At 40.6% G+C, this 16,067-nt stretch overlaps 1 protein-coding gene across 4 annotated transcripts in view; it reads right to left on the bottom strand.

Moving 5' to 3' along the window:
* Window positions 1-15,485, bottom strand: part of klhl29 (kelch like family member 29) — a 178,016-nt gene extending 162,531 nt beyond the window's left edge. The window contains exons 1-2 of one of the 4 annotated variants that reach the window (XM_008313210.3): window positions 13,890-13,952; window positions 3,901-3,969 (exon numbers count right to left, since the gene is read on the bottom strand). The gene's annotated coding sequence lies outside the window, so the exon portion shown is untranslated. Of the gene's footprint in view, window positions 1-3,895; window positions 3,970-9,510; window positions 9,575-13,889 lie in introns of those variants that run through there. The other 3 variants (XM_025056609.1, XM_025056611.1, XM_017033616.2) reach the window with 3 other exon arrangements.
* Between the last annotated feature and the right edge of the window lie 582 nt (window positions 15,486-16,067).

Below are 16,067 nucleotides of genomic sequence, written 5' to 3'. Positions count from 1 at the left end.
AGACACTTCAATGTCAGTGATGTGTTTAAGGCCAGTACACCTTTAGGTATAAGGTAAGTATATTGAGACACTTTTGAAAATACATATTTTGAAGGAGACATCTGGGAGACTGGTGATCTTTGACCTTTACAAGGATTTTCAGAGCTTAACAGAAACGTTGTATGTAATTGTCATTTTACATCATATTAGCAATTAATAAAATTAATCCGTTTTGTGGAGGATTCCTACCCTGCACCACGATAGCCCACATTTTGCAGATGGTAAAAATGTCTCCAAACCCCGAGACTACCATATCATTCATTTAAAGTAAACATGCACAGTGCAATTTTCTTTTATTCTAATAATTAGGTTGTCAAGTGCTGTGACATTAATTCAAATAAGGCGTTTTCAGGAAAATTGGTCCTGGAAATAGATCGGATTTCAGAGTTGGCTAAGAAGAATAATCCCACATCATTTCTTTTTTTAGGAGAAACTGTCTTGTTTGGCAGCTTTAATGAAGACTAAAACTGAAGCCCAATCTGGCACACAGTGATACCCTGACCTTGGAGAAAATGTTGTGTTTTTTTCTCCTGTACTTTTGAGGATTTTTTTTTTTTAAATAAATAAATGTTTCACAGACAGGTAAACCTCAGTGCATTTCACAGTGGCACCAGAGTTATTTCTAGAAATAGTCCCAGACTGGTATGAGTTTTATGTCAATCACAGGTTTGTTTATGCCACACACCTTCAGAGTAAAAGGAAAAAAATAAAAAGAATCCAACAGTCAAACTGGTGCAGTAAAAAACACACACTCAAAAGTTTTTTTACGTTAAAAAGTAAACGACACGACGGTGAACACTAGAAAATGTTCTGAAAAACTAGAAAAAGGAGCACTTTTTTCCCTATTAGTCAAACATTTTTGTTTGGCTCTGCTCCTTGTCAGAAGGTGAAGGCAGAAGTTCTGTTCTGAAGGATTTACTGCCCAGTGCAAATTCAAGGAAAATCCTTCACACAAGTGCGAGCAGGAATTTCTTGTTCAGCTACTAAAAAGGTGATTAGTATTCAGCTAAAGAAAGGAGTCACTGCACATGCCCCGCTATAATTCACTGCATTCTTCAACCGGAGAGATATGGCTTACTTTCTAATGAATGGCTGAGTCTTCTAACTCACCACTGCCCGTCAACCTTCCCCTACAACCAGAGCGGGCTGTCAGCCGACGGCACCTCCGTCCGAGCAGCCCCGCGGGCCACCAGGAGTCTTGTTTACCTCTTCACAGAAACGTGTCATCTATCATTACTGGAGGTGTCTGAGAATGACTCAGGCAGACGGCACCGGCTCAACGTCTGGGGGCCGAACATAAACAGCACGCTGCTGAGCAAACAGGGGCGATGATGACCATTACCTCCGCAGGTGCATAAGAAAAAAGTGAGTGTTCAAAGTCGAATTCAACTGGCTCAACGGGCACTCGGGCGTTCTGGATGCACCAGTGTTTGACATTCTTGTACACCACGTAGATAACACTCCTGTTCTCCTCCCTCTCACCTCCCGCTGCAGGATTCTGGCCCCGGTGACACCAGGTCTGGACTGATTTAAAGCGACTCCAAGTCCCTTCCCTCTCAAAATAATATAAGAACTGCGTTTAAACTTGGCTGCACAACAAAGAAGAACAGTCTTGCCCTGCAGCAAAAAATGCCAGGGAAGCTGTTTGCCACTCCAATGTAGTATATATTTTGGAGAGTGGTGTCGACTAATGAAAAAAAATAAAAATAAAAAATTGAATCCATCCAAGATTTAGGGGTCTACAACAATGGGTGGTGACACCGTATAGCCAAAGGGTAAACACGGGTTGTTATTTGTTACCAGACCTTTTTGACAGTGGGGAGAAAAGATTTAATAAAGGGTCTAAAAATGTACGCCTAAAAATTTACCTTTTCCCTGTTGTTACACACTCATCGTACACATTAAAAGACTCCGTTCTCACTCTGTTTATTTAGCTCACAAATTCATGCTGCAATAAATCCGAGCCACAACCTCGGGGGATTTGGTTGTTTCATTGCTTGTGAGGTAGGATAAGCTGTCGGATGCTGACAGCACGTGGGATGCAAACTGACGGGAAAAGTAAAACAGAGAAACCACGTCAACGGGCTAAAGGAACAATGGCAGCACTGGACAAAAGGATGAAAACATTTTTAGGATTTAAAGTGACGTCACTCCATAATCGGATTTTTCCGTGATGTCATAATATATTTTTTTTTTCTTACTTCTACAAATCTGGTAAATTACTGGGGTTTAAAAGCGGTCTGGTAATGAACGCTTTTACTTTTTTTGGTATCTTTTTTTAGAACAGTTTGTTCTCTCCAAAAATGTTTTGTTGTTGTTTTTCCACTGGATCATTTATTTATGTGACAAAAGAAAAAGACTTTCATAGTTTTTAATGGCCACTTCAATTTATTCATAAAACTAATGTTGAAAAGTAAACAACCATAAACACATCTAAATATATTTCAAGTTCAACTATTGCTCACATTTACTTTTATTCTTTAATGATTTGAAAACTATGGATAAAAATGTCAGATATAAAAAAAAAGTTTGACACATTAATCTTTATAAAATACTAAAATATCCAACAGTTTCTCTTAAACCCCTAAAATAAGCCTCTGCATTCCTGGTATTCCTTCATATATTATTATTATTATTGTTATTATTATTATTATTATTATTATTTTGTTATTAAATTATAACATTTATGTTATAATTATATGTAACTTTTTTGGTGTGTACGTCAGGTCTCCACTTCTAAATGTAAACTGTGTTTTAGCCAATTCAGTTAAAACAACAACAACGTTTCCTTTTGGCCAGTGGCCGTTTGCACAGTTAAATGTCACAGAGCAGGAGTCTGCGTCCACACTGCATCAGTTTGGAGTTGGTTTACTTTCTACACATTTTGCCGAATGTCAACTTCCAAATCACATTACTCATGACTCCCGTGGTTCAGACTGCAGAGCATGGATTGCAGCTGTGATCCCAGATAAGAGTTTTAAAATACATGCAGCAGTACAGTTCATTTGCCCAACCATGTGAGCTAAGCTCTGCATTCTGCATGGACTAGACAACGACAGACCACAGGCTGTGGCTTTAACAGCCTCGCGCCACCAGAGTTATTCTACACCTGAAGCCCCCTCCAGCGTGAGCTGATCCCCAGCACGGCGTGCACATAGTAACGAGTTCTGTTAATCAGTGATGCACTGAACCGGGACAGGCACAAAGGCACCAACACACACATGCCGATACCACAGCCCTGCACCCTAATGTTCCCGTGACACTGGTGCCTGATCTGGTCACCTCGCTCAGGGATCAAAGGCGGCATGTTCTAATCAGCTCTCACTGCGGGCAACACCATTAATTCAATTCTATTTCGCCAGCGTTGAGCAGACCACCAGAGGGGTCTGTACATTCCTGGAGTGCCGCGGTCCAGTAGTAATCCTATCTCTTAATGACCTGAGATCAGACTCTCCAACCTCGTAATTGCTTCGAGACCGATTTGGTCTTGCTTGCTGACAAAAATTGTAAAATCTTTGCGGGCGGAGAAACAAAGACGGACATAGCTCATTTTCCGGACACGGCAGAGAAGTCAAGCAGAATTAATGATGCCATATATCAAATAATTCCAGGTCAACGCCGTAGAACACATGCACTTACACACGGTTGGCTGTATCAAAGAATGAAACTCTCCACATCCAGATTGGAAAAGTGAAAGTGGTCAGGTCATATTAGAGTACAATTAATTATTCTGGTTTCTGCGGGAAAACAGAGGCGACCTATGAGTGATTCTTGTTTTACTGCTCATGCTGCGTGTTGTCAGCAGCATAATAAATAGTTTATGGGGATATAAGATAATGAGCTTTTCATATCTTACCGTACCTTTGGTCTCTGGTGTATGATGATGCTCATCACAGACAAATTAGATCTTTTGAGTATTGCCGTCTCCACCTGCAGAAACAATAACAGCTTGTGAATATGATTAGGCTTTTAAAACTGGAAGTGAAATGAAACGTCTATAAATCTGGCCCAAATATTCTCGCGCTCACCATCTGTTTGTGGCAGAATAAAAAAAACCCCGACGTGCCTTCGCTCAAAAGAACGAGGAAGAAAGCACAGAGCGCTCATGTGTGGAAGAGAGCGCATCAAGAGATTTATTAGTGTAATGTCTGGTCTGAAGAACACGTAAATTACTCCACGGAGACTAGCAGGCAAGTACAAACTATCAATAACTGTCCGACTGTCCTGAGAGAACCGTAGAGGTCAACGGTCGACAAGTGGGAAATGGAGTAGGTTAACGGGAAGATTTAGGGAGAAAAAAAGATTTAGAACAAATAATATGCAACTGCAAATTCACTGCGTTCCAAACCATATCGTGGGCATTTACAACGTCGCACTACTGCCTTATGATGATGCAACGAATCAGAAAAATGGGAGAGTTAACATCAGAGACGGCGCTTCAAAGGCCTTCATTGTCTAACGTGACAATGGTGCCGCTTTTCTTCAAAACACGGTCATGTGACTTTTTTTTGCTGTGGAAGCCATCGGAGGTCGCCACTGGATAAAGAAAGACATTTTGCTAGAAATGAGGAAGGGACGTGGAAAAGAAAACTGTATCTAGGCAGACTTCAATCTACAACGGAAAGGTCAAAGGGCTTTTCCCCTATTTCCTTCTTGAAATTAGATTAGATTAGATTAGATTAGATTAGATTAGATTAGATTAGATGTAACTTTATTATCACTGCACATCACACAGTATCACAGGTACAGGACAGTGCAATGAAATGCTGACTGCAATAAATAATTCACATTGAATCAATGCACATACATACAGCTGACTGTTAAACAAATGTTATTGTAAATATATTCCCTTGTTACACCTTAAAGTTTTAGCCATTAAAGTCAGACAGCTTTTAACCTTAACCTTATAACTGCAACCATCTTTTTTTTTTTACGGTGTATTTACATGGTATTTTTTCCTCCGTGGACACACACGTCACACCAGTAAGATCACATCAGTTGATGGACTATGTTTTCCTCCTGTGCCATCACACTGAGGGGATGTACTGTATGCCTTTGGAAGGCTGTGACTATGACGGCCAATTAGATAAACCAACAATTTGCATTTCAGCAGGTACATTCATCTCTTCCCTCGGCAGCTCTTTTCTGCCAAGAATGTTCTGACAGTATTGGAGGCGTTTCCCCCGTCCTCACTCTGATAAAATGTTGATATGGGCAGTTTTCTTTTTCAGAAGTGGCTGCAGAGTCTCTGTCAAGGCAGACAGAAAACCTTTTGCAAAACGTGCAAAGTTATTGATTGCTCATTTATCATGTTTTGCTGACTCTACCTTCAGGTGGCAGAGCGCTCCTCGCCCGGGACCGAGAACAGAATTTCTGACTTTACTCTTATTTTATTTGGAAGATGAAAAATGTTGGCTAAAGACATGTTTCCTTATTCTTTAAAGTCTGATTTCCATTGTGATGATCGTGCAAGAATAGAAACAGCTACCTTGACAAATATCCCTCGAGAGGATGATAAAAGACAGTAGCTTACCGGAATAAAACCAATTCTTTCCACCATCACTTTATGGAGCTGAAAAGCATCTGCGGTTGCACAGAGAATGGGGTTAAAAAAAGAGTTCTAACATATGGTAGTTTATGTAACGGTGCCAAAAAAATCTTTACAAAGGAGTGTGACTCTGTCCCACTGTGAAACTGCAGGAAATACATCTTCTGAATCTGTAATATTACATAATAAACACGTGGTTTCTCTCATGTTTTTTCGTAATTGTATTGAAAGCGTCCGGCTGTCGCTCGGCTATTGTTGTGTACAGATATACATTTGAAACACCTAGAAAAATCATTGAAAAGCCCCTTAGGAAAACTGTTTACTTTGCCATGAAATTAGAGATGTTTTCCATTAACTGCAAAGAGAGATCATTACCTGCTTAATTGACTTCTCCCTACAGATTTATATTTTGTCTCCTCTTCCTCTAATTAACTACTCGCATATTATCCATAATGAAAACTGCGCGGTTTTGGACCAAAACAGTAGCAGATAAGTAGGAGATAACGTCTGATAACTATAATCTGAAAATATTCATCTCCTTTTGCCATCTCGGTTGCCGCGGAGCAATAAACCTTTGAGGATTGATTTTTGCTTTGCTTCGGGATTAATAAATAGTTAATGCTGATTGCTCATTTCAATTTATCTCACACAATAAGCTGCTCGCTCTCACTCAGAGGGCAAGGAGAAGTTCTACCATGCCAATTATTGTAAACTTGTCAGATTGAAACCCCGGGCCATAAATCATCAAAGTAATTATCAATTGATTGAAGCAGTTATTTAAGTGTGAAAAACACATGGAAGCATAATAAATCAATTTTAATAGCATTTCTTAATCAGAATGCTCAGCAATCAGTGGAGACCAATTGGGGCCTAAAAGATTGTGAAACCCATTAATAATCAACCTTGTCTGCCATCACCTGGCTTCGAGGGGCCGCTGGAACTGCTTTCAAGTAGACTATTTATTTCAGGGTGAAAGTAAATGTAACAAAATGGAAGATTAGAAAAATGAGACCGCATGAAACCTACAGATCTGGGCATGCTTTATTTCAGCCACACTGACTGATGGTAATTAACTTCTGTCTCTACCTCCTCTGTTATTCTTTCTTCTACTTTTCAAACGGCATTGAATTCACGTCCTGAAGAAAACGGAAAATCTTAATGTGGCATTTTCTGAAAAGCTTTTACCTGACTAAATCAAGGCTGCGTGCACCAACGATTGACCAAAGACACATTAACCTTATGGTCATTAATCACTGACCACGTGTCTACGAATGAACAAATAAGTCGTGACATAAAATATGACAGCTGCCTCGAGACTGAGACGACGACACTGGTTTTTATGGTGTTGCCGAGCAAAAGCTTCACTCTTCATTACATCGGCTGCAGATTTAAGCACCAGCTGCTTTAATGTCAAGTGGACCCAAATGAGCTGCAAACGCACAGGAAAGGGTTAAATGCCTCTGCTGTGTGTTTAAATATAGCATAAGCTGCTTGAATGCTACTCCTTCTGTTACACACAAATATAAGCATTCCTGTTCAGGTGACCCACTGACATCCAGTCACAGAGAAAGTGACAGACTGATTATTTCAAGGTAAAGTCTTCCTGACAGACAGGCCCAACGTCTGCTGGAATAATACTGCACCTCTAAAGCACAAACTGTTCGGAGGAACACCTCCGGGCTGAGGCAAAGAGGTTGTAAATAGAATAATATTACAGATGCACATTACACCTCCTGCAAACACATGATTTATGAATCCTCTTAACTCGAAAGCCACCTTTAAACTTGCACTGTTGGAGTATGCAAATGAGGCGTCTCTGTAAGTCGCTCTCATGTATACTTCCATTAACGGTGGACTATTTACATATCCATTACTGGCTGCAGATAAATGGTTTCAAGTTTCACAGTTGCATGAGTGGATGTTTGGTGATAGAATATACTATATGTTACAGGACAAAGAAGATCCCACGTCAGACAAGGAACGGTTGCCTGTGGTCATCCTTCACAGTCACCTAATGATTTAGGGAGTTAACTGGAGCAGCCCGCTTGACATCACGGGATTTGTATGAGTAATACAAACACCAGTATATACATATATGCATTTGCAAACACACATATATATGTGTGTGAATATATGTATATACAAACACACATATATATATGTGTGTGTGAATATATGTATATATATTAGTGTGTGTGTGTGTGTGTGTTCGTGTGCAAGATTCCTCCTTGAGCAAGATTCAATTATTCAACTTGAAATAAATTATTACACAATACCTCCTTGTCCTTCTTAGGGCAGATGCACTTTCAAATAATGTCTGCAGTGTTCAGGATTTTATAACAGTCCAGACATGCCTAGAATACTTCCTGCATTTTTTTATAGATGGTGTTTATTCAAAAGTAGAGATAACATAGTAAAATGTGCCTTATTAAAATGACTAAGGTTCATAAAAGAGATGCCAGGGGAGCTGCGCTTGTCAGATAGCTGCAGAGCAGAGAAACCCCTGTAGCCAGACTTAATGGAAGCATAAATAACAACAAAACAATAACAACGGCCACGGCGTGAGGGAGCTACATGAAAGCAAAGACTTTACAATGCCCACCTCCTCCCTGTCTTTCGTCCATTCATTGACCGAATTTGGACGCATCACGTTATCGGACTAACGGGGATTGTATGGAGTCAGGTGCCTCAACAGACTCTAAATAGACAGTGTGTTTAAGCAGTGGACTGTACAGAGGGCAATGAGAGTCTCAAACTAAATCCTCAACCTGATCCCCAAAATATCAAGTAAATTCAGGTTGATTTTTTTTAACATTACTGTACATGGATGACATTAGGACAACACGACTACTTTTGGAACCGGATCTTCTGTTCCATTAATTTGACCTTTGGTCCTGGCTCTTGGTCAGCAGCAGCTTGAGACAGTACAGACAGACAATAATTCTTAAAGCAGGGCTGATGGACTCCAGGCCACAGTAACAAATGTCACATTTGACTTTAAGAAATATCGTGTGCTTCCTCTATTTCCAAACAAAGTGAAACATGTTTCCAAGTAGCGCCTAAATTTCAGAACATAATCCTTAAATATTTGATTTTATTCTGTTTCTTCTGCCTGCAGCAGTAGCAGATTAAAGAAACTAAAAAAAAATCCATCTCGGAGGATGAGGAAAGTTATCTTAAAACACATACAAAACACACAAGCACTTAATCGATTATCAAAGTGCACGCTGTTCTGTTTCAGAGTACATTTAAAAACGACCTCGACCAACACTTGAAAGTGATCTGTGTAGTTAAATTTCAGCGCATTTAGATAGGTGAGACTTTGGTGCATTTTGAAACCTTTTAGATCTCCGCATAAGGAACTGCAGGCTTTCTTGAAACATGATCTCGGCATCACAGGCGTCAGCAGCTGTGTTTAAGAGGGCAGCTCAAGATCATTCACTGAAAAACCTGGGGAACATGATGCTTGTTTGTCAAGAGTTTCGTCATAGGCCCGTGACAAAGAGTACTAAGAACCTTAGAGAACATCAGTAATCCTTTCTAAATAAATTAAATATTTTACTACCAAAGAACAAAAAATATACTGTAATAGAAATGCTCACATGTCCAGTCACAGCAGATATATTAGGTGAGCAACGTGTCTAAATCCATTTTAATTTAATAACCAGACTGCACCAATTTCTCTATTGTACTGGTAAAAATCTACCACTCCATGCAGGAAGAACGGGCCGACTCCACTGTTTACCACCTCTGAGGAAAATGTAAATGTCATTCTCCTTCTTTCAATGTAAACTGCATCATCATAAAATCAAAGCAGCACATTAGCCAGGCGACTGCAGACGGACGAGGCTCAGATCTCCTCGTATTCGGCTCGTTGGCTTTCATACAGTAATACAGGCGACTGTGAAGAGAAACTGGTTCACCTGACAAGAGAACTGGAGGACTTGAAAGAACCTGTGGGCCTCTGCTAATGACTGGGTCCAGCTGTTGTCTCCACCAAGTAGAGATGATCCTGTCTGATGGGAGAAGAAGAGAATTTTTTGGGGTAAACAATAATGTATTATTATATTATAATTATTATTATATAATATTGTATTTCTTATGTATCTGTATGTTATTTCGTCAACCACAGTAAGGGTCAAGGAGGGGGGTCAAGAGAGCCGAACCAGAACAGATGGGTTAGGCTAGGACCACTGATCCATCACATACAGTGTAGACTGGGGTTGCCAAAAAGGGGGGCGGGGCCACATTTGACAATGTCAATTGAACATTTGTAGTAGCATGTTGTTGATGCACTGAAAAAAACAGTCCTGGCTCTCATTTTCCATTAGTCCACATGCCAGTGTGTGCATGGACAGGACGATTTACCCCATTTTGTTTCTAGTGAGTCCCAATAAGAAAACAGAACACACAGAACTGCAGACAGACTGTATGGTGCTCATGGCAAATCTGTTGTAAAGGGCTTTAAGGGGACTATCAACACCAGAAAGACACTATTAAGATAAAATCAATTTATTCATCCATCTGGACACCTCTGTTTATGTACTCACAGCATGCATGACTAAACATGATTGCTAACTGGTGAAATAAACACATGGAAAAAAAACATTCCTCACTAATGTCAGAGCAAAGTGTGTGTGTGTGTGTGTGTGTGTGTTATTTCCACTGTGGCGGTGTGTTTATGTGGTAAAATGTTCTTCCAAACAAGCATGAGATATCCTCTAACACTTCATTGTCTTTGTAGAGACACTAAAGATGTGCGATGTTTCACTGTGAGTTGTTTTTCTCGCTCAGTGGAGGTTTAAAAAAAAAGAAAAAGACAAGGCGATCAGAGAAAACTGCAGCATATCAGACGCAGTGGCTAAAAAACACAACACAGGAGTTGCCCAGTTTCCTTAAGCTCAACGTGAGCTTGTGAACGTAGTCTCTGCTTCACACCCAGTAGACTGACTGGTTAAACCAAGCTGCTCTAACAACAGTGACTGCACACGGACCTGCATCTCACAGCATTGAACGATGAAGCTCAGGTGTTTACATCTGGAACATCAGAATTGGAGAAATTAAAACAAAGATTACAAGTGGCCAACAGTAACCTCTTGTTTTCTGTCATTGAGAATGTGAATTTAACGTCACCACCAGCAGATGGTTAGCAATAGCACACTGCTATTGCACACTGGATAATATCTAAGGACTGGACCGAGCTCAGCAACATGACTCAATGTGTTTTGACATGTGCAAGAATAGATGACAAAATATTTAATATCATGCATGGATTGTTATATAAGACAATGGGGAGAAATATTTTAAAAATCCAATAGGAATCAATAGGACTCAATCAAAACAATAGGTTCTGTTTGGAAATTAGCATGTTTAAAAAAAATAAGAAAATGATGAGAGAACCCCCCTGCATAACCTACGGAAAAAGAGTAATCATAAAGAGAGCTTGTTCAAACAACGCAATTAATTAAAATGAATTGTGAAACAGCGTTGTGTCGACGCAGCTTGTGTCGGTGGGATTACTGCCTCCCCAACATCTACGCAGTCTTTAAACGACACAGGATTGATAAAAGAAAAATGACTCGGAGCCGTTGCACTTTTCTGCTGACACTCTGGAAGGCCATTGACCGCTGCACTCGCAGCCTATGAAATAAACTTTAATTAAAAATCTGCTGGCACACGCACTTTAATTGAGATTAAAAAAGACTAAGTTCATTGTCTGGCAAAGCGTAAAAATATGCTCAACTGCGCTCCATTTTCATTTTGATTGGGAGTGGGTTGATGCAGATTGGCCTTCTAATGCTGACTGCAGCACCGAATCAATGTAATTGTCAGCTGCATTCACACACTAACACTGGTGGAGGCAGCATATGCACGATCTTAGAAAAATAAAGAGTGGAAGAGCCTGAATTAGTGGTACGACGCTGTGTTGATCGGACTTCGACCTGAAAACACAAGCAGGGAGCGAGCTTTCTGTGGTCACGTCGGCTGAGAAACGCTGGCAAAACTTCTGTCCTCTGGTCTATTTACCACAGCGTTGCTTGAGGCCAGAATCTCAATTTCTTCCGAGTGCAGAAAAACACAGCAGCTCCATTTGCCTGTCTTTCTTTCTTTCTTTGCCCGAATTTACATCCCATTATCCACGCCAATCAAATTATGCTCCTGTAAACTCCCCAGATTGGCCAAATTGAACGATATATATATATATATATATATATATATATATCTTACATAAACAACCCTGTAGCTCCTGCTTTGTAACCTAGTGACCGTAACGATGGTTGTTTTTCACTTGGCATTTACTAATAGGAAAAAAGCCAGAGGCCAGTTTTTAAAATTAATTCATCTGACCAAAGCGGTTTCCCAGACCGGCCAAAATCACATTTGACGTAAAGGGATTACCCCTGATTGAGTTTACTGTACAGAAGATTGTGACAAACTACAGAAAGTGTTCTATTTTTACAGAGAGAAGTGCCTAGCCCGACAGTGAGCCTCAGGAACACACAGTCACAGATATACAGTACACCTCTGTCGATCGCTGCTGACGCTGATGCACAACCATCCACCTACGACGACTGGTTATTTTTAATTTTCAGAACCAGTCTTCTTTCGCACAAAGCAGATGAGGTGAGAAGATCCCTGCTAAATGGACTCGGCACTCAGGAAAAAGGCATTGTTCTTATCATCATGGAGTACAGAGCCCCGCGTCTGTTCAGGGAGGAATACGAGCAAAGCCCTTAATCCTCGCCTTGATTCACGATACCCTGCTAGGTTTTAAAATGTCATCGGCGAGGAAGTGTGTCCTGCGCCCGCACCACATGCTTGGCACATTTTACAGCAACACATCCATTTAGGAGCAGAGACACGAACGGCGGAGTTGCCGTCTTGCTATTTATATACAGTAACACATGCTTAAGCCCAGGCTCATAAACAGGTATCAGTGCCAAGACCAGCAGGGATTGACATGGGAGTTGTGGGGGTGGGGGGTGTGGTGGGAGTTGAGGATAAATGCTGCTCGACACAAGCCACAGATTAAAGGGCTAACATAAAGATTGGAAGCAACTTCATTTTTTATCAGCTTTCACTTGAGTGGAAAATGAAAACACTGCTGTTCACAGAGGGGAGGCAGCAGTTCTGAAAAAGACCAGATTCTGTATCCATCAGTAACTTTCAAAGACGGGAGGAAACACACACACACACACACACACACGAGACTTGTTCCGTGGTCCACTACAAAGGCTACAGTAATCCACAGTGACAACACCTGGGACTTGTGATAACTAATGTTTTGTTGTCCAGAAGATGAGTTCAGCACAGTGCCAGAGCCACGTGTTTACTTTGGGAGAAAACATAATTATTGGATTATAAAAGTAGACTTTTAACACAAGGATGAGAAATACTCAATTTCCTTAGTGGGGGGGGACACGTTAACATTTAAGCAAAACAACAAAAATATAAGGTTTGATTCAAAGAGATTAAGCTCATAAATCTCACCCACAGTTTTTGTTTACTGGTGAAAAGATTTTAGAGACGTCATACTTACTGACTTAAGGTTTGCTATCACGACTGCTTTGTGCTTATAACTGATTAAGCAATATTTTAATTTAAAAAAATACATTTAAGTACATGCAAAAAGTATGCATTTTTCACCAAGTTTATTTTAAAGTTTTTTTTTCCCATTTAAATCCATTTAGGATGTGCAGCATTAACTATATTTGCAGGTTTTATTGTACTATAATATCTACTCTATCTAATCTGAAATATTACTTTCAGTTGTACGTTTAAATACATGCAGTTCAATTTAAAGATGTTCAGTAGACAGGTGGTTCCAAAACACTTTGACCACCGCTCCTCATATTTGCCACTAATATTTCTCTTTTGAATTGTATTGTAATAATATTTAACCAATTCAATTTGACGCACTGTAAGATACGAAAGAGCGTTTAATTGTGTTAATCAGTAACTGGACGTTTTTAAATGCCCTCAAAACATTTAACCCTTTAGGTTCTGCAACACTACTTCACTATGAAACTACTCTCTCCACCATCTCTGGGACACGAACTTAGTTTTCTCGTCCAGGAATGAGCGCTTACACAGAGCGTCAGAGCCGCACACAACATCCCAGAGCCAACGGTCCTCAGCCTCGGGGTGGCAGGAAAAACTAACGGTCCTCGTTTCATTCACTCATTCCTAAAAGCACAAGTGTCCGTGCGCCTCCCAAACTCAACAAATAAAAACATGCAAGAATGAGGCTCAGTGGAGCCGTGCGTCTGCACGCACCTTGGCGGAGACAGCGTTCACCTACCCGGCCGCTCGCTGCTCCTGTCCACCGGCGTGTGTCCTTGTTTCGCTGCGACGCTGCTTTAAGTGGGAATGCTATCTGTGTCCCGCAAAGACTGTCTTTGCATTTTACAGCAGGAGGAACAGCACCGGGGGCTGCGGGAGGCTGCACGCTCCGTGGCCTGTCTGTACTGTCCGCTGCACGTCACCAAGTGGACTGTCCAGGACTTGGCAGACGCGTCCTCCTCTGTGCGTGCTCGCTGCGTGGCGGCGGATCCGAGATGCAGAAGCGATTGCTCGGACGGACTGACACACCGTGTGGCCACTTTACTCCCGATGCTGCTCCTCCCCTTTCACTTACTCGCAAATAAGCCCTACAGCGCCTCCCACCAGTCAGTGCGAGCAAATGCACGCATGCACCTGCTCCGTTTGGGACTTGCGTCTCAGCACCACCGTTTCAGTTGACCGCAACACCGGGGGTCAAAGGTCATCCGGGGACAGGAGAGTCCCTCAGGGTCATGACTGCTCTCATCTGGTGACATTTATTAGGTCAAGCATCGAGATGATTATTTCCAAGGCTACAACCAAGACTGTTTGCACACAAATGCACCTAATAATACACTGTATAATTATATAAAAATAAACGTTATCCCCTCACTCATTTTAACTCTCTATTTAATTGCACTGTGTTGATGTCTTACAATAAACGCAATAAAGACAATGTAAACGATGTAATAGATTTTTTGAGAGGTCTGGAGGTGAGGATTTGTCAGCTGTAACCAGAATAATGTTGCATAAGTTCAATTTTAATGCTGGATTTCTCAGCACAGGTGAGATCGTACAGCGGCAGTACGACTGTTTCTTTGGCCATTGCTCTCTCCATACAATGCAGAGCTCTTCTGTTTTGCCATCCTACCAGGTAGTTAAGTGCTGGCAATTACATTCACTTTGCATCGCCGGTTGTAAATCAGCTCCCGATTAGATGGCTAGAATGAAAATCAACAGAGCTCTCTCTGGCTAGATACAAATTGCCTAAAATCAATGGCCTCTCTGCTTTCCTAACCACTTCTCTGGAGCCACACTGAGGGACGTGATGCAGTCAGGCAAAGAAAAAGAAAGAGTTACATTAAGCCAGGAGCAGACGCCCACAGTTCTTAGGGAAAGGGCCTTTTGCACTGATGAAACTGTGCCACGCAACAGAGGAGAAAAACACATGTGCAAACAGATTAATGAAGCAAGCCTCAGTAAGCAGCATCATCTGCTTCATTGTTATTTCAACAATTTGACTAGCTTTTTTCCTAAATTAGCAACTTGGTGGATAATTTACTCAAACTGATTATGGGCAACATCTGTGAATATCTGCTTTAAAAATGTCAAAATTGTGAAGGTGCAGACAACTCACAACATTCAATAAATATTTAGCAAGGAAAATGTTGGTAGTTTTATATCAATAGTTTTCTCTGTTCTCTGTTCACTGAATGTCTTGTAAATCTCTAGGATTTAATCTGCATTAAAGAGTGTGTGTGTACACATAATGTGTGGAGTCAAGCTTTTCTTATGAGCTTTATTTTACACGGAACACATGTATTATGTATTTAGTTATTATTATTAATATTGTTAATATTATTATTATTACTATTTTATTTTTTAGTCAAAGTGTACCGGCCAGTCCATTGCTCAACCAATGAGCTGCTAAAAAGATTAGATATTAGATATCAGTATCAGTGTATAAATATGTACTGTATATGTATGACATACTGTATACAGTATTTTATCATCTAGATGTGTTGAAGGTGTTACCTGAACTGTATGGCTTTTTTTTGTCTATAAGAATCTAAATAGACCTTCAAGAAAATACAAACATATCAAGTTCACGAGTAGAGGGTTAAACTGAAGCTTTTTTTTTTTTTTAAAAATGCCTTTGTAAAATACCCAGGTGCTCCCCGCCCCACACATCCTCCAGCAATGTAGTAAAATGTCACATCCCGGCTGAGACGATTGTTGGTTGTATCAAGGGTCACTTTCCATTTGCAGTCATTTCTGAAGTCCTCTATCTGTGCCTTTTCAATAATACGGCTGATGTGAGATGGTGTGCAGCGGTGTGTACTGATTTGTGTTAGAGACGCGAGCGCCTAATCTAATCCAGCAGGTAGCGGTTTAATTTAAATAGGACTTTAACGTTTTTACAAGTGATGCTTCCTAT

Source organism: Cynoglossus semilaevis, chromosome 7 (assembly GCF_000523025.1).
Source record: "Cynoglossus semilaevis isolate Cse_v1.0 chromosome 7, Cse_v1.0, whole genome shotgun sequence".
In the NCBI taxonomy this organism is placed as follows: Eukaryota; Metazoa; Chordata; class Actinopteri; order Pleuronectiformes; family Cynoglossidae; genus Cynoglossus; species Cynoglossus semilaevis.
This window is presented reverse-complemented; position numbering and strand designations above follow the sequence as displayed.